This window comes from Echinops telfairi, unplaced genomic scaffold (genome assembly GCF_000313985.2).
Source record: "Echinops telfairi isolate 266 unplaced genomic scaffold, ASM31398v2 ScPeMD7_7400;HRSCAF=8409, whole genome shotgun sequence".
Lineage (NCBI taxonomy): Eukaryota > Metazoa > Chordata > Mammalia > Afrosoricida > Tenrecidae > Echinops > Echinops telfairi.
Window position 1 is genome coordinate 48,850,043 of NW_022111300.1, and position 25,185 is coordinate 48,875,227.

General features: G+C 49.6%; 1 protein-coding gene across 1 annotated transcript in view; it reads right to left on the minus strand.

Annotated features, from left to right (window-relative positions):
- The window catches only part of BCL2 (BCL2 apoptosis regulator), a 203,221-nt gene that overhangs the window by 135,473 nt on the left and 42,563 nt on the right, over positions 1-25,185 (minus strand). The gene's annotated exons all lie outside the window — the stretch shown is intronic.

Sequence of the window (25,185 nt, forward strand, 5' to 3'; positions counted from 1 at the left end):
TGTGTCTGTGTCATGCACAGTTGACTCATTTGCCTGCTAAGGGAAAGGTTGGACATTAAAGCCCACCCAGGGGTCCCTCAGAAGAAAGATCCAGTGATCGGTTACTGAGAAGTTGGCCCCTGGAAACCCAGGGAGCATAGTTCTACCACAACGCACGCACGTCTGGTTGCCATGCTCCAGAGCCGACTGGCATCCGCTGCTTTCTGTGACCACGGCCCCATTTCCAATCCACTCAGGAGGTTGACGGGGAAAAGGGAAAGATCCACCAAGGAGTGAGGGCAGGACTGCTTGTTCACCCGTCAGAATAGGAGCTCCACAGAGGGGGGCACAGGAGCCCAGTGGTGAGGGGCTGCGAGGAGATGCAGGGAAGAACAGGGGCTCACTGGGGGTCCTGCAAGACACCAGGGTTCTCGAGGGTCTGGGAGCCTTCTCTCTGGTCAGGAAGGTCTGAGTGGAGAAACATCCAGGGCCCCCAGGCAGTGCCAACCAGGACTGTGGGCCTTGATTTTCAACTCACAACACACAGTGAAGCAAACCATGAGTGAGGTCGGGCGCTCCCCACGGTACCTGGTGAAGTCTCGGGGCATCGGGTGGGAAGCGGGCAGGATGGCAGGAGTTGACAGCAGGCCCTCTGTCCTTAGCGGCAGAGTAATGAACTTGGGTGAAATCTCACGCGATACAAGCACCACCAGTAATGGAGTGGTAGTCACTTCCCTGAGCGGTCTCACCGGCTCTTCACTCACCTTAGGACGTGGGTATTAATAACGCATTTTTCTAAAAGCCTTCAAGGTCACAGACGTCATTAGAGATGAGCCAGAGTGAACGGGGAGGTCAACCTGCCCCCTGGGATCCTGTTCCTGTGACTCTCCTGTGAGTCCCACGACCACACAAACACAGGCACTGCCGGCCCGCGGAAGCCAACTCAAACCCAGAGGTTGTCAAAGAAACGACTGATAAGTCGGGGAAGGGGGTGGGGGGAGGGTGTTCCTAAGGAGAGGGGGAACCACCAGAAACAAAGAGAAAGGACAAATGAGAAATCCCAGTCATGGACAAAAGCGTGTGAGAAACCCCAGTCATGGACAAAAGCAGTCATAGACAAAAGCAAATTTCCTCAGCTTGCAAGCAGGGCCACCAAGCAAGCAAGGAGGATCCAGTGAGCCCAGTCGACAGTCAAAGCAAGGCCACCAGATGAATGTGTAAACCCATAAAAAGAGACCCTACTGGACCCACAATCAGGGAAATGCAAATTAAGCGTTAAGATGGCAAACATCAAAGCGCTTTATTCCCCGCTGCACTGGGAAGGCCATGAGGAGAGAGGCACTTTCATAAATAGCTAATGAGAGGATAAATGGATGCATCCCCCAGGAAGGGCAGTCTGGCACCATCCATCAAAATTATAAATGCACTCATCCCCAACCCTGAATTCCAACTCCAGGATTTTATCTTGCAGCAAGAGCCACACATGTGCACTGCGACGTCTTTACAAAGCCAGCGTCTGCAGCCTTGTTGGCTGTGGCTTAAGAATGACCTAAATACCTAGCGAAGGAAACGGATTAAGAAAATTATGGCCTAATCACTCTAATGGCCAATTATTGAGCCATCAAAGAGAAAAGGGAGCTCTTAATGGATTGAAGGAACAAACCCCAAGAAAGGCTGTTCAGCCAAAAAGCAGAGATTACGAATGGCAAAGAGAATACGTTATCCCAAATGTAAAAATCCAAATGATAGCATTTATACTTAGACACGCGCATGACCATCCCTGGGAAAGACACACAAGAGATTGCTAGCAGCAGTTACTTCTAGAGAGAAGCTGGTGGCTGGCTGGCCCAAAAAAGGTTGGGAAGGAGACACGCTTTTCACTGTGTACTCTGTGTATCTTTTAAACTTTGTAATATGTGTTTATATCACCTGTTCAAAAACCAAATTGTATCTCTACCAAGGGTCAAGCAATAGCAGAGCTGGCTGTGGCCCAGCCTTGCCTACAGTGAGTGAGAAAAAGAAGCTATGGGCCCACATTTAAGGGACGCGATGTAAGATCAGTTCACCTAGTGATCAGAGCATCCCTCTGCTGTAGGCTCCCCATTCCATGGCTACATGGCCTGGGTAACTCCCATTATCACTCAGAAGAGGCCCGAGTTTCTCATACCCAACGTGGGGACAATAATCCCTCCTTTGTCCTGTGACTTTGAGGAGTAACCCCAGTCCAACGCTGCACACTGCCATTGTGTCAATGCCAACTCATAGCAACCCTATAGGGCAGGGTTGAACTGACTGCCCCTGAGGGTTTCTGAGACTGTAACTCTTTATGGGAGTAGAAAGCCTCATCTTTCTCCCGAGGAGCGGCTGGTGGTTTCGAACTGCTGACCTTATGGATCACAGCTCAACTTGTAACCACTATGCCACTGATGGAGCTTTCTACTCCCATCCAGAAATCCACTGAAGGCAGTTTTATCCTATCCCATAGGGTCGCCATGAGTCAAAATTGACTCGATGGCAGAGTGTGGTCTGGTTTGCTTCTCTCCTGTGGCTTTGAGGGCTAACCCGAGCCCAAAGTACACTCCAAACTGCCACCGAGTCGATTCCGACTCACAGTGACTCTGCATAGGGTTTCCAAGGCTGCAAATCTTCCCAGGGGAAGGCACGCTCATCCGGCTCTCATCAAGAGGCTGGTGGGTTTGAACCACCAACCTTACAGTTGATAGCCCGCTTACTCTGCAGTGCTACCAGAGATCCTCTTGAGGAGTAAAGGTGAACATATATGAGGTCTCTGGAACTTTCCCAGACACACAGCAAACACATGCAAAAACTAAACCAGCCCCCCTGCTGTCGGGTTAATTTCAATTCATGGTGACTCTAGAGGGCAGAGCAGACCTGCCCGCTGGGGCTTCCAAAGCTGTAGCCTTAATCTTGACAGAGCCAGGCGGCCACATCTTTCTCCAGAGGGGTGTTTGGTGGGTTCAAACCACTGACCTTTTGGTTAGCAGCCAAGAGCTGAACGCCTGCTACACCAGGGCTTCGCATACGCAGGGTTTATTGATTAAGTCTACTCGCTGAAGACATCTCCTTCACTGAGACACCGCACCAAGGTCAGAAAGGCAAGCAGGAATCAGGGAGAGGAACGCAGAGGGAAGGGTGGCCGTTCAGGACAAGGAGCCCAGCAGAGGTCAGAGCCAGACCAGTCCTGGCTCATTGGAGAAGTTCGTCACGGCTCTCAGTAGCCAGTGGAAGTGAGCTCGGTCCAGTCAGGAAAGCTTCTCCATGGACAGTGGGGAGGCCATGAAGAACTAGCCTGTGGGGAACTCCATGACTGGGCCAACTTTTCTAGAATGATTTCTCTGGAGGACAGGTTAGAGAGACACAGGTGGAGGGGGGGCGGTCAGCTGGAGGTAGTGGCAGCAACTCCAGGAAGAAATGAGAGGACTATGAACTAAGACAGGTTGCGGAGTAGCCTGAGAGGGAGTGACCAGGGACACCAAGATGTGGAAACCATTGAGCTTGTGGACCAGCATTGGGGGCGGAGTGGGAGAGGGGAGGAGTCAAAGATGCTGAGCAGAGGTCTGGCTCAGCTCACTTGGAAAACAGTGTACACCTTGCCATTTGGAGATCAAGAATTCAGAAAAGGAGCCTGTTGGGACAGAGGCGATGTGTGGAGTTAAATTGTCTCACAGGTAATCTGTGGGTGTCCAAATTCCTGCAAGGCGCCACACTGGAAACACAGATTTGGGAGGTATCACGACAAAACGTGACCATTTTAATGCCCTCGACTGTTGAAGGTGAAGGTTGCTCATTTAAGTGCTGTCACGCCAATTCTGACTCAAAGTAAAACTGTCCCTCGGGGTTGCCTGGGCTAAAGTCGCTGCCATCAAACAGCAATGGCTCCACTTGTCCAAGGAGGAGACTGTGCAAGTACCTTGGTAATGCACCTAAGATCTCTGCTCCCTCCCTCCTTCACTTTGACTTTTCCAAAAGGGGACTCCGTTATAGCCCAGTCATCAAAGTGATGTATGTGCCCCAATTCCAGTCTCTGGGTGGTGCCAATGGATAGGGAGCTGGGCTGCTAACTAAAAGGTTGATGGTTCAAGTCCACCCAGCAATGCCTCAGAAGAAAGGTCTGGTGCTCTGCTCCCAGTCAGGACAAGCAGCCATTGGAAGTCCTACAGAACACTGTGGTTCTGCCGACAGGCATCCGTCACCATGAGTCAGCATGGACTTGACGACAATTCCGCTGGTTTTACTCCAACAAGTGTACCTGCCTACATGGCTTTGGTTTTTGTTTTTCATAAAGGGCACTCTAGTTTTCTGCCGGGGATCTTCAGCCAGACCAAGGCCAGAGAACTTTGCTACAAGATCTTGGATCTACTTTCTAAAAGAGCAGATAGGCTGCTATTGGAGAGGAGAAATCGTCTTGAAGCAGGATTTTTAGAGGAATTGAGCTGGGTGAGATCTGGGGTCAGGATCCTAGAGGGTCAGCTGTATCACTCACTCTCACACACATGCACTCACTCACGCTCACTCACTCACTCGCTCGCTAACTCACTCACTCACTCACACCCCCACTGAAAAGATTCTAAACTCTCAGCTTCTGTTTTCTACCTTCTAAACTTGGGGTGAAACATTAGACCATCTCCGAAGTCCCGGTGAAGCTCCAACATGTTGGTGAGTTGCGATTGGAGGGAGGAGTACTGTGGAGTATTCCAATTCAAAACTACCACCTTCCAGCCTTCCCAAATGGGCAAAATCAATATCATCACTTTATTATTCACAGCATTTGTTGTAACAGAAAGAGCATTGATCTCACAGGGATCCCCCACACTTTGGAGATGTTCAAAGATCATACTTGCCACAGAAACCGTCTCTTGCATGGGCTGAAGAAACCCCAGGTGAGGACTCACAGGTGAAGAAAGATGGCACCCACACCAGGGGATAGCTGTCGTTGTTGGGTCCCGTCAAGTCAGTTCTAACCCATAACAGCCCTCCGCACAACAGAACCGAAACACTGCCTGGCTGTGTACCATCCTCACGATTGCTCCCGTGCCCACTGTTGCAGCTACTGTGTCGATCTATTTCAGTAAGGTCCGTCCGTCCGTCCTTCCTTCCTTCCTTCCTTCCTTCCTTCCCTTCCTGCCCCTCTACTTTACCAAACATGATATCCTTCCCAAGGGACTGGTCTCTCCTGACAACATGTCCAGAGGAACGGAGATGAGGAACATCGGGATCAGGAGTCATTCTTATCTGCATAAATTACAGAGTTGTGTGTGTAAGATCTAAGATCGGCACAGAACCCTGGGGGTGCCGTGGCTCATGCGTTGGGCTGCTAACCACAAGGTCAGCAGCTGAAAGCCACCAGCTGCTCTGTAGCAGAGCGATGAGGCTTTCTGCTCCCATAAAGAGCTCCAGTCTCAGACCTGACCCCCACAGCCCAGTCTCTCCTCTTCGGACTTCATGTTAGTTTCCCCAAATTCAAAGACGATGGAAAAGGAACACAACTGGACTCTCTCGAGGGTTGTGAGATGGTGTAGATCAAAGAGTCTGGAGTTCTTCTGGAAAGGGTAAGAATCAGCATGTCTCAATCTGTGGGTCGCGACCCCTTTTGGGGGTTGAACGACCCATTCACAGGGGTCACCCAATTCATCACAGTAGCAAAATGATAGTGATGAAGTACAATGAAAATAATTTTATGGTTGGGGGTCCCCACCACATGAGGAACTGGATTAAAGGGTTGCAGCATGAGGAAGGTTGAGAACCACTGGGTTAGATCCATGGAAACCTGCTTGCAGAATATGTAGACCTAAGGGAGGATCTGTCAAGAAACAATAGCTTCACGTTTTGAAACATTTGTTTAATAAAAATTTCTCCAAGTTTGTAACAATAATAAAAAAGAGTCCCAGGACCCCACGGGGCAGTTAGGCTCTGTTCTCCTGAGCCACGATGAGTTGGAATCAGCCCAGTGGCCGTCAGAAGACTGGTACCATCTACAAGAAATGAGGGATGGCGGTAGCTGTAGAACTTCCACCTCCCACACAAGAGGCCTGCATTTGCTTCCGGGTCCATCCGTGAATAGAGGCTTGCTTGTGGCTGGAATGCTAACCAGGTTTCAACAGAGCGTCCAGACTCCGATGGACTGGGAAGAAAAGCCGTGTCATCTACTTCCAAAAAAACGAGCTAATGAACATCTTGTGGATCACATGGTCCCACCCTGCTGTGCACAGGGTTGCCAAGAGTCAGGGGCCAGGCCAATTCTAGGGCAGGTAACAACCAACGCCGAGACATGGAGCGCATTCTTCCACCTGGGGAGGGCTGTGGGGCGTATGTCCGCCTGAGTAAGCAATACGGACAAGAAGTAATACACCTAGAACCCTCATTGCCTGATCTCTTGGAGCAGGGCCCCAGGATCGCCTGTGACAGTGCAGTTGCCATTACAGAACAGCAACCGTCATCACTAATAGCCACGGGGGATTTCATCTGACGCATGACCGAGAAGAAGAGCCCAGCCACGGTGGCCGTTTTATCTAAATGGGCAATTGTTCATAATGTCTGTCAAAGTGCGATTTCTCTGGAATCTGAATCTTTTTACTAAAACGCAACATATGCCACGGTTTAATTGACCTGAAACACTCTATCTTTAGAAATCATGCAATACACCCTTACAAATCAAAGACTCAATTAGATTAGTTTGAAATGAGCTACTTTGAAAAATAATTTTAGTTGTAATCTGATTTCAGCAAGATGCTTTGGGGAACCATATGAAGGAAGCTATTAGGCATCTTCTAGCATTATAAGCCATATTTATCATTAATAACCACACTATCAAAACATCAGTTATATAATTTACTAGAAGCAAGCGTAACCGCTGGTGTGTGGAGGAGCTGGAAAGAAAAAGGCAAAAATCGATTTCTGTCTTTCAGATTTAAACACACACTCATGGGTAGGAGGCTAAGTCAAAAGTGTCGCTTCAAAATCACAGAAACCTTTTGAAAACAAAATCTCAAAATGTGAATGTTACTGTTTTTTAATATATCCTCCATCTACGCCTACACACTCTGAAACTGGTGTTTCTATCTCTCTACTCCTCCCAGAAAGAACTCCAGGAAAAATGCAAGCCTCGAGTTCCAATCTGGAAAGATTCTTTGGGCAAAATAGTGAATGATGCAGGAAGTATCATGAGAAGATGGGAAGAATCCACAGTCACTGGACCAAAAAGAACTGGTGGATACCCCATCATTGTAGGCAGTAGCACATGAGCAAGAATCAAAGGTGCTGAAGGAAACAGTTCAGACTGCATTGAATGCATTTGCCAAAAACAAGGCTTCAGGGATTGACGGAATCCCCACTGAAATGTTTCAACAGACTGATGTATCATGGAAAGCACTCACTCATTTATGCCGGGAAATCTGGAAGAGAGCTACTTGGTCAACGGACTAGAAGAGATCCATACGTGTACTCATTCCAAAGAAAGGCGGCCCAATAGAATACTCAAACTCTAGAATAGCGGTTCTCAACCTGGGGGTTGTAACCCCTCTTGGGGTCAAACGACCTTTCACAGGGGCCACCTAAGACCCTATTTCTGATGGTTTTAGGAACCGAGACACCACTCCTCTATCCGTCTCCAGGTGAGCCCACCCACACGCAGATACGCCCACATACGGGGTCACCACAACATGAGGAGCTGTATTAAAAGGTCGCTGCATTAGGAAGGTTAGGAACCACTGCTCTAGAACAATATCATTGAAACTGCACACAAGTAAAATGTTGATTAAGATCATCCAACAGTGGCTGCAGCAGTACATTCACAGGGAGCTGCCAGAGGTTCAGGCCAGATTCAGAAAAGGCTATGGAACAAGGGATTATCATTGCTGAGGGCAGATGGATCTTGGCTCAAAGCACAGAACACCAGACAGGTGTTTACTTGTATTTTATTGACTATGCAAAGGCATTCGACTGTGTGGACCATAATAAACTATTAATAGCCTTGAGAGGAATGGAATCCCAGAACACTTCACTGTGCTCAGGAGGAACTTGCACATGGATCGAGAGGCAGCTGGGGGAAAGGAGCAAAGGTATCAGCAAGGTTTAAAGTCAGGAAAGGGAAGCTTCAGGGCTGTATCCTCTCACCACACTTGTTCAATCTGTAGGCACAACAAATCATCAGAGGAATTGGGTTATATGAAGAAGAATGTGGCATCGGGATGGGAGAGAGGATTATTAAAAACCTGAGGTGTGCAGGTGACACCACCTGGTTGCTGAAAATGAGGAGAACTTGAAGCACCTGCTGTAAAGATCAAGGACTGCAGCCTTCCGGATGGATTATGACCTGATGTAAAGAAGACCAAAGTTCTCACAACTGGACCAATAGAAAACATCGCGATTAATGAAGAAAAATTTGAAATGATCAAGGATATTGTCTTGCTCATATCCCACAACCAATGCTCATGGACCTAGCAATCAAGAGATCAAAAGATGTGTTGCATTAGGTAAATCTGCAGCACAAGACCTCTGCAGAGTACTGAAAAGCAAGGATGTTACTACGAACCAAGCCGTGTCCGACCCAAGCCATGGTTCTTTCCAGGGTCTCATTTGCATGTAAAGTTGGACATTGAATAAGAAGGCTAAAGAGGAAACAATGTGTGAATTATAGTGCTGGAAAAGAACATCGAAAGTACCATGGACTGCTAAAAGGACAAACAAGCCTGTCTTGGAAGTACGGCCAGAGTGCTCCTCAGAGGCAAGGATGGTGAGAGGTTGCCCTGGAGAAGGACATCATGCTTGGTCAAGTGAAGGGGCAGTGAAAGAGGACGGCCCTCAATGAGGTGGACGGACACAGTGCTGCCACACTGGGCTTGGGCATCCGGACCATCGTGAGGATGGCGCGGGACTGGGCGGTGTTTTCTTCTGCTGTGCACGAGGTCACCATGGGTCAGATCTGACTGATGGCCCCTCCTGACAACAATGCTTCGCAGGAAGAATTCTACACTCTTCCATTGACACCACCCGAAAACCAAAGTTTCTGGCATCCCAGAGTCTTAAATCTGTGCTTTTTAAGTGATTTGGGGGTTTGAAGGAGCCCTAGAGGTGTAGTGGATCCTATGTTGGGCTACTAACCACCAGATGAATGACAGCTGGTATCCACCCACCAGCCACTCTGAAAGGGAAATATGAAGCTTCCTGCTTGCGTCAAGATCGATAGATTCGGAAACCCAAAGGGGCAGTTCTACGCTGTCCTAGAAGGTCGCTGTGAATCGGGATTGACTTAATGGCAGTGGTTGGCTTTGAGTTTGAGGAACAAAGTGAAGTCTGAAGGGGCAAGGTTGGGGCTGTGGGGTGGATAAGGGAAGTTTTCCCCATGAAATTCTCATAGGACATCCCTTAAGACCCTCAGAGAATGAGCAGGTGTATTGCCCTGAAGCCAAACAATTCCTTGGGGCATCTTTGCGGGCCTTTTACCTCACCAAGGCAGTTTTTCATTTTCTTCACCCTTCTTTCTAAAAGAAGCCCCCTGTGATCATCCTTGGAGAATCTACCAAAATGACCCCGCTAGGGTCCAAAAGCCCAGCCTTCTGATCCGACCCCTTGACCTGGAATTGAACTGGCTCAGCAGATGCCCTGGGAAGCCACTGTCTTGATTGTGGCTATTTTTTTTTGAAGGCACCCTGCTGAGACAGAGACCAGTCTCAGGCCGAAAGAACTTGTCTGCACACATCCACTGAGGGCAGAGTCATGTTGAAGCACATTATGTGAGAAATAAACCCATCGACCGGAACCCTGGTAGCAATTGTTCTTCACGTGCCTCATACACACGGCACATACACCTGTGTGTGTGTGTGTGTGTGTGTGTGTGTGTGCATGAACTCAGTGTATGTACAGGAATTTTTCTGTTACTCTAAATTTCATTATACCCAACATCACTCAAACCAGGGCATGTTCACCTATAAACCGAGATCGTGCTATTTCTCCTGTTGTTTTCCCAAACATCAAACGTCTGACAGCTGTTCTCACTGCTAGCAGAGCAGTCAACCCCTCGCTTCTGTGAAGGGCAACGTGACAGAAACCATCAAGATTTTGAACACACTCCCTGTTGGTCGAAGACCTTCCATGTCTACGATGTTTCCCCACCAGGTACACATAGACCAAACCAGGTGTGTCCACGCTAGTCACGCAACCACTGTCTGTCCCAGCCAAAGACTGGAAATGACATGAATGTCCACCAGTTAAGGGACGAGTTCAGGAAGTCATAAGATGGTAGGTAATTACAAGCAGCCGTAACAAACAAAGAGGAAACTGTTTGTTTATGGATTGGGACTGAATTCCAAAATGTCTTCAACTTAAAATAAAGTAAAGGTATGTGTAGTTGAGTCTGTACGGGAGGCCTGGTGGCGTAGTGGTTAGGAGGTGGGCTGGAAGCCTTGAGGTCAGAGTTTGAAAACACCACCTGCTCCAAGGGGCGGAGCGTCCTGCTCCTGTAAAGAGTTACAGACTCAGACACCCACAGGGGCAGTTCTACCCTGTCCTATAGGGTCACTCCGAGGCAGCATCAACTTGATGGCAGTGTTTGGAAGGTTTTTTGCCACCCTTGATATAAAAAGGGAGAAAGAACGTATATACACGTATGTGCCTGTATGTGCACACGGATACACATTTGTAGACCTCCGGGTACACACGCACACCTTAATACACAGACTCCAGGTAGCAGTGGGAGAAGACTGGTCCCTGTGCACCTCTGGGACCTTTTGGATTCTGAACCAAAAGAGCTAGTTTCCTGAAACCAACACATGCACATAACAGTCAGGTGCTCGCTGGTCAACATGAAATGAGAAGGCTGGTTGTGCAATGGTTAAGCATTCAGCTGCTGCTTGGGCAGCTTTGAAGGAGGAAAAACCCGGCAGTCTGTGCCCGTAAGTACCGGCGTCCTGGAAACCCTACGTGCCAGTCTGAGGTGGAATGGATTCCTCGCACAGGCACACCCAAACCCAAATCCACCCCCCGCCCTCGAGTGACTCTCCACTCAGAGCGACCCGCGAGGGCAGAGTAGAACCGCCCCTGTGGGTTTCCAAGACCGGAACTCCTTGCAGGAGTGTTTGAAAGCTGCGTCCACAGAGCAGCTGGTGGTTTCAAACTGCTGACCTTGCACTTAGCAGCCCAACTCGTAACCACTGCACCACGCAGGCTCCACACAACCACATCAATGAACACTAAATACATAACCGTCTATATTACACCTTTGTTTTTTTCTTTTAATAATTTTTTTCTAATTTTTTAATCGTTTATTAGGGGTTCATACAACTCTTATCACAATCCATACATACACCAATTGTGTCAAGCACATTTGTACATTCATTGCCCTCATCGTTCTCAAAACATCCGATCTCCACCCAAGCCCCTGGCATCAGCTCCTCATTTTTGTCCCTCCCTGCTCCCCGCTCCCCCATGAACCCTTGATAATTTACAAATTACTGTTCTGTCATATCTTGCAGTGTCCGACGTCTCCCTTCGTCCGCTTTATTACGCCTCTGAAAGAACATTAAGGAACTTGTATTTTAAGCACCCACGCAAGAAACCGGAGGACTAAAGTGATGGAGCCTAAGTGTCAGGCAGCTCCACTCTGAGCACACAGGAAAGGAAAACGTTTGGAGGGGGAAAATAAAATAAATAAATAAAAGTGCTGCGAGTGGATTCAGGCTCATAGTGAGCCTGCAGGGTAGGCCGTTAACCCATAGGAAGGTCGTGAATGCCACGACCCTTTAACACAGTGCCTCACGTTGCGGTGATTCCCCCCAACCATAAAATTATTTTCGTTGCTACTTCATCACTGTCATTTTGCTACTGTTATGAATTGCGCGACCCCTGTGAAAGGGTCGTTCGACCTCTAAAGGGGTCATGACCCACGGGTTGAGAACCGCTGCCTTAGAGTTTCCAAGGCTACAATCTTGATGGAAGTAGATTGTCTCATCTTGTTCCACGGAGAGGCCGGTGGGTTTGAACTGCCGTCCTATCAGGTAGCAGCCTGAACGGCTCACTCACGGCACCACCAGAGCTCCTTGGAAAAGCAATTAACCATCACTAAGTCCTTCCTCGGATGAATGGCAGAGGCACGTCCGTTCCAATGAGCTCGGAGCAGCACTGTGTGACCCGCAGGTTGCAGGGAGCGAGCTGGCGGCACACAAGCACACACAAGCACACGAGGTGCTGGGGAACAGAAAAGACCACTTGAGCTGGTTCTGGAAACACAGAACAGTCCGGCTAAAAGTGCACCAGAAGGAACACGGCTCTGGGAGTCTGGACGGGCAGACCCGCCTGTGGACCTCGGGGCCAGGACGCGCCAGGCTCTGCGGCCATGGATTTAGCCACCACAAGGCACAGGAGGTGCCAAACCCCATCCCACTTTCTACATAAGCAAACACACCCACGCACCAAAGAACGGACCAACCACCTTTTTACAACGAAGGGCTGTTATTTCGGACCGGTCTAGCATTTCAGCTGCACAGAGGGCTTGGGCTGCAGCGCAGAGTCCGATGTAACGAGATCTGACCTGAAGATTTCTGCGTTCACAACCACCCCTCTTCTTTCCCATGAAACAGAGATTTATTGCAGCTGAGAGAGAGAGGGAGAGAGATCCTGGGGCTGACGGGCACCTCCTCCCAGCCACAGAGCAGGTACGCAGTGTCCTGACCTCCCATCAAACGGTGACGAGACCCACCCGGGAAGAGGAAGGCACTGTTGCCTCTCGCTTCCACGACCACCCCGCCCTCACTTTCTCTGTCAAAACAAGGATGCCCCAGACACAGGGGTGGAGTACCCAGGCAGCGAGGTGAGCACGGGCTTCCTTGTGCTTACTCACTAATGTGTGCTTACGAACAGATGACAGATTAGTGCGCTCCAGATCAGGAAGCAAGCACGAGGAAGCCCGTGCCACCTTGCTGACTAGGTACGCGTCCATGTTGGGAACTGCACGTTTGAACAGGGGCTTTGATTCGATGGGCAGGTACTGTGAGCCTTGCAAAAAGGCAGATGTCAGCCAGCCCGAGAACAATCTTTGATGTGGTGAAGAAATGTGAAACAGCTTGCTCCTGATGAGTCAGTCAGCCAGCACAGGGAGCTCCGTGTGTACCTTGCTGGGTGGGCCCTCCGCCCCTGCAGGCAGTGGACGCTGGGTTCCGCCTTCACATGCGATAAGCTTCAACATGGCGGACAGATGCTCTTCCTCCGTCCCCACTGACCCAGACTGCGGAGGGAGCCCGTGGTTTCAGACAGCATGCCCTCCCAAGGGTCATGATGTAACCCTGCCAAAACCCTACTTAAGCTCTGCTGCCCAGAACCGGCTCCTGGCTGCTCAGAGGGCCCGAGGCCCGTGGCCGGGCACTGCTTTTCATGAAGGTGTGCCGGATGTGTGCCTATCGAATGGCAGTGTCCATCTGGCCCTGCTCTGTCTTTTACGGTTGCTGGCTTTCCAAAAAAAATGCAATTCTTAGAGTAAATCAAATTTGACATAAAATAAATAATAAATAAGACTTCACATAAGCACTAGGTACAGTGTTTGCTCTTCATGCAAAAAAAGACCAGAGAAATTTTGTTTGTTTATTTTGATTTCTGATCTCCAGATAAGTCCTCAAAGGGGGTGGGGGGTGGGAGGTAGCCATGCAGCCAATCAGATTATCTCTGGCTCTAACAACAACATTGAAGGCCCAGAATGAAAAGTACAAATGGTTTATACAAGCTGAAGGTTTGGGCTTAAAACTCCGTGTGTGCCCAGAAAGGATCGAAGAGATGTACCTGCAGCTACATCAGCATGAAGTGGTGTTGGTGGCAGCCATTTGGCTGCTAACCAGAAGAAGGCTGGCGCTTCTAAGAAAGCACCCAGTGCTCTGTTCCCCAGAAAAGGTTGGAAACAAAATAAAAGACCTGCTGCAGTGGAGTCGATTTGGGACCCTGTAGGGCAAATGTACTGTCATCTAGTGATGGCTGACTCACAGTGACCCTATGGAACAGGGCAGAACTAACGCCCTGTGAGTTTCTAAGACTGGAACCCTTACAAGAGAGGGCCTCAACTTTTTCCTGCAGAGCAATTGGTGGTTTCGAACTGCTGAGCTTAGGGTTAGCAGCCCAACTCATAACCACTATGCCACCAGGGCTCCTGCCTACAGGACAAGGCAGGACTACATAACCTGGTGCTTATCCATGGGGCTCCCAGTGAAATCTTCAGGAAAGCAGACTGCCGCATCTGTCTCTGGTAGAGTGGTCGGCAGGTTCAAAACGCCCGTCTTCAAGTCAGCAGGTGAGCACTGAAACACTGTGTTGCCGGGGTCCTTCCCATACAGCCTAGGGACCCTTACCGGGCAGTTCTATGTCCACACGTCCGGTAGCCATGGGTCAGAGTCCACTGGATCTAGCAAGCGTGCACACACATGCACACATGGAGGGAGAGAGTGCACGCGCAAACCTCCATCCACAAGGTAGACAAAGCAGATTGCTCCCACTAAACCATTATTTGCAATACTGGGATTCAAACTCAATTCCATTCCCTATCTGCCAGAGCCGACTCATCTGGTTTGAGGATATTTTTAAATATGAAAACGGATTATCCTATCTCGCTGCCTATAAATTCAATTTCCCTTCTCTGTGCTGCTTCTGTGAGCGCCTTTTGGGCGCCCTTGGCGCCGTGGCTTGTTTGCAGCCTCGTCTAAAATCACGGAATGAGAGGGGCCACATGCAAATGCAGCTTCCCAGCCTCTTCCAAGGGTTTGGCAAGGCCGGAGCCTCTCCATCATGCCAGATTAAAAACAAACAAGCGAGCGAATCGAGTCCGTTTTCTAGGAGGGGACAGTTCTGGATGACCAGTGCCACAGGGGAGACAGGGGCTACAGGGGGAGGCAGGCTGACTCCCCACCCCCACCCTGTCGGGGGCTTTTCTAGGTGAGATTGTCCAGCAAAGCCCGTCCGCCAACACACGCGGAGATGCACCGCGCCAACTGCTGGATGCGCTGGGGCCGGGTCTGCATTGTGTCAGCCTCCGAGAACATCCAAGGCCAAGCGGGGGGCCTCAGGGTGCAGGGCTGCAGCATGGAACAAACACCCTTCCCTCCCGAGCCGAGAGACTCCCTTAAAAGAGAGTCCTTCGCAAACATGTCAAGGGAAGCAAATTAACAACTACAATTTATGCTTACCAGCTGGGGCAGTGAAGGTCAGAAACAAACCAAAGTAAAGTGACAATGATAAAGAATTAAAACCGCCTCCGCTGTGGATCCCCTGGGTCCCTCCGACCCTCCCGGTGTTGGCTCCCTCTGCCAGCTGAAGAGCTCCTCACAACGGTGCCTCATCAAAAGCAACCCCTGCGCGGCCGCTCAGCCACCAATTAGCCTCACAGCCCCACGGGGCCTCGGAACGCTTTAGAGCTCCTCTTTCTTATCTGGGGGGCGGGTGGGGGGAGTCCAGCAAGGTGATGCTGCGGTTCCTTCCATGATGAAAGGCTGCGGCTACTCCCCCAACTCGGACCCTCCAAAGCCTTGCTCTTCAGTCCCTCCCGCCAAGGCTCCGTCTAGCCTGTTTTTCCCCAGCTGGCAATGCATGCAAAGACATGAGGTCTTTCTCAGATGTCTCCTGATCAAAATGGGTTTCCGTTTCTGGGGTTTGTAAACATCTCAGAGCCAAGGAATATTTTTAAGGAGAGGACGAGCGAATGGGCTCTGCTTACTGAACAGCATCTTCGAAGCTGGACTCTGTGAGTCGGATGGTGACTTCAGGAGGGAGGGAGACCCTCTCACACCTGTGAGAAGCACATGGTACGCCCCTGCTAGCTGAGAATGAAGAGCACTTGCTGAGGAAGCCCCCAGACGGCAGCCCGCACGGTGGGCTAGACCTTCACATAAGGGGAACAAAAATCCTCACAGCCGGCCCAATCGGCAATGTCAGGACCAACGGTAAAAAGATGATGTCCAAGGTTTCCCTCTTTTGGGATCCACGTTCCACATTCATGGAAGCGGCGGTCAGAAAACTAAACATCTTGACCTCGGGCAGCTCTGCCGCAAAAAACAAACAAAAAGAAACCCCTTTAAAGTGTTCAACAGCAAAGATGGTACTTTGAGACCTGAGGTACCCTTGAGTCAAGCCCTGGTGTTCTCAGTCCATTTGAATGAGGGTGTTGGTGAAGAACAGAAAACATACCAAGTAGTGCCACAAGAATGAGCCCATCTGTCATGAATTTGAAGGACAGTGAGATCTCTCCTTAGAAGTGAGAATGGCAAGACTTGGTCGCACCAACGTTGGACATGTTCTCAGGAGGGGCCAGTCCCTGGAGAAGGACATCAGGCTTAGTAAAAAGTGGGTCAGCGAACAAGAGGAAGCCCTTCCATGAGAGGAAGGGGCACCTTAGCTGCAACAGTGGCTCAAACCCAGCACGGCCCAGAGGGTGGTGCAGGACTGGGCAGCGCTCCATCCACTGTGCCTGGGGTGGCTGTGTGCCGCAGCCGCCAGGAGGGCATCCGGCAAGAGTAACAGGGATCCTGAGGTGACAATGCTCAGAAAGGAAGGAAGGCACAGCTGGGGGTATAAAGCCACTTTGGGAAACTATTAGGACTGTTATCTTGTTTCCAGGAAGGAAACCAAGAAGCCATTCTTACAGTCCACTTCCTTAGTCCCCTTTCTCTAAGCTCCGGCTTTTCTCAGTTCCCATCTCCCTCGGGACTCAGAGAAAGAACAGGCTTCCCCCGCACCCCCTATCTTCTGATTTGGCCAAATTTGGATGGCCACTTGCATTAGGTGCCCAGAGCTGCTATAACAGAACAACACAAAGGAGCTCTTGTGGCTCCACCCAGTAAGCACTCGACTGCTAACTGCAAGGTCCAAGGTTCAAACCCACCAACTACTCCTAGGGAGAAATATGAGGCTGTCTGCCCCTGTGACAAGTCAGGGCCCCAGGAACCCTACAAGTGGCAGAGAGTGGGAATTGACTCAGGCAGCGGGCTTGGCTTTCTTTGGTGATGGTGCACGTGGACGGTACTCACTGGGGGAGGCACGAGGCTAACACACTAGGCCACTAACCAAAAGGGTAGATATTGGAGACCACCCAGAGATACCTTGGAAGAAAGGCTTGGCAGTCCACATACCACAAATCAGCCACTGCAACCTTTGCACAGTCCTACCCTGAGCACACGTGATGTCACCGTGATCCAGTCGCCCGGATGGGACAGGTTTACTGGATGGTGTACGCATTCACTGCACGGCCTCGGGCAGAGCCGTCGCAAAAAGACTTCTTGGAGGCACTGAAAAGCAAAGACGTGTGTGTGGTATGTTCAAATCATCTCATGTGCCCGGGCAGTAGCTGAGGGGTCTCCAGAAGCACCCATGTCTTTGGATAAGAGTGCTGACAAGGCACACTGAACCCTGGGCGAACAAACAAGTCTGTCTTGGAAGAATGGGAGTCAGAATGCTCCACAGAAGCAAAGAGGGCAGGACTTCATCTCACAGACTGTGGACATGTGATCAGAAGGAACCAGGCACCGGGGAAGGACATCATGCCTGGCAAAGTAGAGGGGCTGAGCAAACGAGGCAGCTCCCAGCAAGCTGGATTGGCACCGTGGCTGCAAGAAGCAACTTAGAGGTGGCAGCGCTGTGAGGACAAGGCCGGGCCGTGTTTCCTTGTGTTGTACGTCGGGTCCCTGGGAGTCAGAGCTGACTCTACGGCACTTAAAAACCACCGCAGCCATATGCCCAAGTGTGTTCCAGTAATGTTTGACACAGAAGGACCTGGGAGCCATTCTTGTCGGCCAAGGTTTGGGCGACCAGAAGACCCCTGGACTCCTGAGGCCGTGTGGAATGAGGTGGGGTTTCATCTGGATCTGTGTTACAGTGTAATCGCCAAGCCTTTCACTCCGCTGGCGCGGCAAGTTACCAACCACCGTTACCTGTCAGCGTCATTTCCATTCATGGTTCTAACCCAGAGGGGGCCTAGGAGGAAGAGAACTTGACCTGTCCTTCCCATTCTGGGCGACCAACCACACACACCTGACCCTTTCTCCACACATCCGAGAGCCCCGGGGTTCCCAGTTGCAGGGAAAGAAAGGGCTTGCTTCAGTCGTGGCAAATGTAAACAGGCCGGAGCAGGGAAGCGTGCAGGCCAGATTACAGTACGTTTTCTTTTTCATTGTTTGCAGTTTCCAGTTTAGGGTTTATCCAATTATCCATCTATTGTCTGGCAGGCCTGGCCTGGGAGACTCCAGTTACAGGAAATGCTCACAGGCCCCGCCCGCCCCACGTAAGCACTGAAGCAGTTGGAAGGAGGGTGCAGGCAGAGGGGGTCAGGCCTGGAAGGAGAGGCCCCTCCCTGGAAAAGCACCCTGTGTGCAAGTGAGGTGTAACCGCACCAGCACTAGAACCTACAACTCAAACCCAACCCACTGCCATTGGGTCAATGCAAACTCCCACCTACCCTGAAAGTCAGGGTAGAAGGGCCCCGTGGAATTCCGAGACCGTAACTGTGTACGGGAGCAAAAAGCCACTGGTGGCCTCCAACTGTTGACTGTATGGTAAGCCACCCAGCACGTAACCAGGACACCACCAGGGGAGTGGAAACAGATTGGGCATGTGTGAGAGGGTGATTCTTCTAAAATCTGCTTGAGGTGACCGACAACAGCTGTCCTTGGTAAAGAATGAGGGGCAGTCGAAGGACAACTCGCGTTTGGCCAGACTATCATGGAGCCAAGTGGGCTTCCAGGTCCTGACTGTCCTTGGCCAGTGCACGAGGTAGTTCTTGAACAGACAGGAGCCCCCGGGACATGGGGCACAGGCTGATGCACTCAGCTGCTAACCAAAAAGTAGGATGTTTCCATTCATTCAGAGGCACCTCGGAAGAGAGGCCTGCCAACCTGCGGCTAAAACAAAACCAACCATGGAAAGTGCAGTTCTACTCTGACACACACGGAGCCACCAGGAACCGGAACTGACTCAACAACTGTACATGGTCCGGAGCCGACAGACTTCTGGGTGGAGGCTGAGTGTGAGATGAGTGAGAAGGCGAGGCAGATCACCTCAGGACCTCTGCGGTGCACACACAGCCTCCCAGTCCTCACTGAGGAGCACATACATGTGTCCACTTCACCCTGTTCGCAGGCAGGACGGCGCTTGGAACCGAAGTCAGATCACACCACGTCCCTGCTCAAAACAGTCCCCTGGCTTTGCATCACATACAAAGAAGAAGCCCCCAGGGGCCCACCAGGACTACCAGGGCTCCCTGTGGGGCAGAATGCTCCGAGGAGCATCCTGGAAATCCCCGGGTGGTTCTGGGAGTCACACAACAATTGGGGTCATTACTGGCACTTGCCACCCCCATCTGTCTCTCCACCAGTTTGTCACACTGTGGGGGTTTGGTATTGCTGTGACGCTAGAAGCAGAGCCATCAATATTCTGAACAGTAGCTAGATCACCCGATGGGCAGGGATCAGATGACGGCAGATGGGTGGGAGAAGGAAGGCTTTGGGGATCGACTGTGGGAGCCTGATGGACCACAGCAGAGCACTGACCAATGGAGGGCAGGCTGATGAGTGCCCGAGGTGGGAAGCCACTCAGCACACACGACAATGGCCACAACCATGGCACTGGGCATGCGAACATGGTGCAGATGGCAGAGGGCAGGGTTGGACTTGGGGTGACCCTGAGTCAGCATGTACCTGACAGCAGCTAACAGCAAGTGGCCCTGAGGGCAGACATGCTGGGCAACCTGACGGGTGTGGGACAGGCCAGCATCACGTAGAAATGCCTGTGTCCCATCTGATTTTCCAAAATCTGCAGGCCATCCTTCAGATGAACCTAACACCATCTTCCATGGAAGCGGAGTCCTCGCTCCACAGGCTTAATGCACCCGGATTTTCGGGGCACGCTACAAAAGTGGAGCGCTTTACCTCGCTCAGGAGTTGACGTGCTACAAACATTCAACCTTCTGGAACTATCCTATCAGTAACATCACAACCCTGAGGATGTCATCCGAGTCTCAGAACAAGCACATCTGCAGCTGTTTGTCTCCACGGGGCACATTCATGGCAGTCCTGCATGTGGGGGCACAATATTGTCACATCCCCCCGCCTAGAGGGCATCCTGAACTCCTCATTACCCTAGTATGAATCGCTGTTTCCTATTCCCCTATGTCACGGTTACACTGTTAATTGATTGCTCCTCAATTATGTGGGCAGGAGAGGAGAGATGCTTTCTATGAATTTCACTGCATCGAAATACTGAGTGAGAGGCTTGGGCCTTAAGACATTACAATGAAAACAAGGCAGTACAATTACAGTCATAAAAACGGAGAACTTATTTTCATCAAAAGATTCTGTTAGAGATTAAAAAGGCAAATTCACAGAAGGCGAGCGAGAATATATGCAACGCCTATAAGGACATGATGGATTTCGAGTCTGAATGCATAATGTCTACCAATCTGTAAGAATAAAGGGAGACAATTAAACTGAGGTCTGAGCAACAGATTTGAACAGGTGATTCAGAAGAAAAGATAATCAATAAACATGCAAAACAAAACCATACCAATCAGGGAACTACAAATCAATCCCACCACAAGGCGATATCACTACAAACACACAAAAATGGATAAAATGATAAAAGACTGTCGATCACAAGTTTGCAGCGGGTGCAACACAGACAGAAGAAGCATAAACTGGTGCAACCATTTCAGAAAACGGTTTGGTATGACCCCTCTCCTTGCTAGGTACGTGCGCAGGAAAACACCAAGAGACAGGTACAATGGAGTACCCAGCTACACCTTAGGGGATAGCTAAAACAGCAGGATAGATAAGTATCCTGTAAAACAACAGGATGGAGAAATACACTGGGTGTTTTCCAAATAAAACAACAAGAAGAGACAAATTAGGCTCACTAACTTACTTGAAACTATAAGCAAAAGTAACCAGATGCAAAATAATCTATCATTCCAAATAAATAAAGCTAAATAGCAAGAAATACAAATCTACGCTGTTGAGAGGTACATCTGAGGGTGAGTCAAACAGTATTGCTCTCAGGGTTCTGGTTCAGACATGCCTGGGTTTAGACCTATCTTGGCGACCAATGGGGGGTTGCAGAAACGTTTCTTAGTCTCACGAGGGTGCCTTCGAAACCCAGGGTATTTTCTGTGCCAAAGGAAAAGAAACAAGCTTAAGGCCTGGACTTTTAACAAAACTCAAGTGTCTCTTCCCAAATCAGTGAAGCTCTGCAGCCAGTTTGAAAGAAAGCTGACCCACATAAAACAGAGGCGTTTTAATGGATCAAGTGTTTTAAGAAGCTGGAAAAGACGTCAACGAGTTCAAGGCCGAGAAGTGAGCTCAGAAGATTCTGGTGAATGTTTGGGGGAATTCCAAAGAGGTCATCTGGAACGATACAGGATGATCATGCGATTGACTGTGAAGCAACTTTAAGAACAGTTAAACCTGCGTTGGCGAGGAAAGAAAAGTGCAAGGGCATTGTGCCAAGTACGGATTTTCCCTCACAACACTGCGCCTCCTCACTCAAGGGTAGCGGGAGGATCCCATTGGGAAGCCTTCCCCCATCGACCTCCACTTGCCCCTTCAGCCACTGGGGGGGCAGGGGGGCAAACTCAAGAACACTGAAGAGGAATACCATTTGTATCCTTCAAGGTATGAATTCCAGGAACGCAGAATTCTACAGGGAAGGGTAGAGAGATTGGAATACCACCTTCAGAAGTATATACACTTAGGTGGAGGAGGGCATGTCAGGAAAATATAGCTTCCCGTTTTGGATATTTTGTTCCACAAAGGTTTCTATGATGTTGTAACCATATTTTCCCACTTCCCTTCCTACTTCGGTAGTCAAGGTGTACAGAGATGCAAAGAAGTGGCCACCATGCAAGCTAACAGGATTTTTACCTCCGAGAAGGAGTTAGGTCAGGACTGTCAGGGGATGGAGAGAACGGCATTCCTTAGACCTGGGAGGTGGCTCCCTGAATCCGTTTACCTTCAAGTAATCCGTTGGGTTGTACAATGCTATTTCAAGTACAACTTGGTCTGTTGACTATGCTTCTAAATTTAAAGTGATTTTTTTTTTTAATGAAGGGAAACCATACGTTTAAAGGGCAGACGATCATCCAGACGGTTCCAGGATTTGGCGCATGGTATATGAGGGTGGGAATCCTGGCTTCACCTTGAATAAGCTCCTTAAATTCTGCAAGCCTCTAAGAAGTCCCCATTTATTACGGGGGGATGGCAATGCTTACCTCTCCGAGTGGGAGAAGGGGTTGAGGTGTGGCAGATTAAAGCCCTTGCAGACCATTGGATACCGGAAGGCTCAAAAAATGGACGCCGTGTATGATAAACTACAGGCACACACCAGGAAAATGAAACTTCACACTGCAGAACAGAGGAGCCAGCAGGACCACGTAGCTTTATGGTCTACTGGTTTGGATGCTGGTAGTTATTTCTCTTTATTGCCCCATCCAAGAACAAAGTAACATTTCACCTACGTGACTACTCCTCTTTCAACATGAATACCAACAGGGATTTCTCTGGGTAAAGAACTTTCTCATGGTAAGAACTCACCCAGAATGAGTCCAGAAACAGTAACTGCTGCTGCAGAATTACTAGGTATCTTCTACGTTGGTTGACTGGTATAGCATTTGTTAGCAAGGTGAGCTCCATGCTGACGGGGTAACATAAAGGTCATAGGTGATGCAAAGGGCACTGATATTGCCCGATTTAACCACTCATTTCAATGAGTGCTGTCACGCCACGCTCTTGCCATGCATAATGAAGGGCATTAAATGCAGGACACCCTTGAATGATGTTGTGATTCTGACTGTCCTCAAACCACAGTTCCAATCCATGAGCTGCAACTAGTTATTTCTCTCATGCACCAAAGGATCAAAACATACCCTGGAATATTCTCAGAACTGCTTCCGAATTTCAAAAACTCAGATCTGCATGCAATAGCCTACCAAAGAACCAAGCTCACTGCCCTCCAGCCCCACTCACAGCGACCCCAATCAGGCAGTAGAGACCCACCCCGGTGGGTTCCGAAGACTGCAAGTCTTTATGGGAGCAGAAAGCCTCATCTTTCCCCTAAGGAGCTGCTGGAGATTTCAAACCACTGACCTTGTGGTTAGTAGCTCAATGCACGGTCCACTACACCACCAGAGCACAACCTTAAAAAAATCACCTGCCCAAACACCTAGGTGACCCCAGGGTTAAAGCCATAAAGAAAGCTGGCTTCATTTCTCTTTCTTTTCTCCTCTTGAAGTTGAGGTCAGGTTTGCAAAGCATGTCAATAGGATGGAGGTCTCTATTTCCAAGATAGCTTTCACATACATAGCACTAATATCTGACATGCCCTTGCAGGTTTTACCTACTCAGGGCACAGAAGGTGAGGGTCCTGACACTCCCCTGGTCAGCTAAGCACTTCTGGGAGAGGCGCTGAACTTTTGGAATCGCCCAGAGGGTGACCACTAATGCCCCAACGCAATCTCCACAAAACCCCAGAAAACAAGCAACGAGTGAGAAACAGGCTAACGGGGCGGCCCGCGCCTGGCCTGGGACGCTATGCTTCCTGTCCCATTACAGCCGGCCTGGCACAAGAGCACACAGTCAGTCCAGTCCATTTTGCAAACACCCAAGATGCACCGATTCAGAAATCCTTCGGAAACTCAATCCCCAGGCATTTGGCATTTGTTCTTGGGATTCCCACTGCGTCGAGCAGCCAGCTCCGGTGGGTTCTTCCCGAGAAACGTCGGCAGGTTCTGAGAAGTGTTTTTATTGAATGCTCCACGTCACTTCATTCTGCAACTAACGAAACTCTCCAGACAACGTCCCTCCTCCTTTCCTTTCTTCTTTTTAAAATTCTAGTTTGTTTTGGATTTTTTCCCCTTGCCTTTTTGGGTAATTAGGAGCAGAAAAGGCCTCCCGCGAGGAACTGAAGGCAATAAATATGGCGAGAGAAACACCAAATATCAAAACAAATGCCATCTTCAGAGTTCTGAAAGCCTCTCTCTGAGAATTAAAAACACTCCCTATCACCGTAAAAGGCCTTTGGTGGCTGAATGGCACAGGGAACACGTTCTGACTTCAGTGGGGAACCGGGCCAAGAACGAGGCTTTCAGGCGCCCCCATCTTCCCTGACCAAAAGTACTTAACCCTTATCCAGTCTGGGAGCCAAACTGGTCCATGCCAGTTCAACTCTCTGTTTGGTCCTAAAAGAGACCACTGAGGGGATTGTCTGTTGTCCTGAATGAAAACACGCCTGTGTGGTTAACAGAGTCCAAGGGCACTGCCAGTATCTGCTCCTCTTCTCTCAGCAATCTGCACAATCATTGGACATGGTCACTCTACAACCATCTGGTGAGGTAAGTATGTGGTTCTCAGGTGCCTCTGAGTCAGAGCCGTCCCAGAGTGAACAGACATCCAACAAAACAAAGCAATTTCTGATCCTCTGACATCCAGCCGCCCAAGGGTTGCTATGTTTGAGGCCCCGGCTGCAGCCATTGTGCCAGTCCATCTCACCGGGATCTTCCTCTTCTCTGTTGACATTCTTTACCAAGCTTGATGTTCTTCTTCAGCGGGTGGTCTCTCCTGATAACATGTCCACAGTCCATGAGATGACATCTCTCCATCTTTGCTCCCAAGGCTCAGGCTGGCTGTACTTCTTCCAAGACATATTTATTGACTCTCTTGACAGTCTGTGACACTTTCAATATTCTTCAACGGCACCTTCGTTCAAATGCCTCCAATCGTCTTTTATCTTACTTATTCAAGGCCAACTTTCACCTGCATCATAGAGGACTGAAAATACCATGGCTTGGGTCAGACACAACTTCCCTCTCAAACTAACATCTTTGCCCCAGGGACAAGGGAACAACAAGTGATCCAAATCGGTGGTGAGGACGGTGTTGGAGGTCTGGTAGGGTGTAACCAAGGGTAATGTAACCGAGAGGAATTACTGAAACACTAATGAAGGCTGAACATGATAGTGGGACAAGAGGAAAGTAAAAGGAAATAGAGGGAAAAGCTAGGAGGTAAAGGGCATTGATAGAGGTCCAAATAAAGGCATGTACATATCTAAATATATTGATATGTGAGGATGGGGAAATAGATCTATGTGCATACATGTATAGATTTAGTATTAAGGTAGCAGATGGACATTGGGCCTCCACTCAAGTACTCCCTCAATGCAAGAATACTTTGTTCTATTAAACTG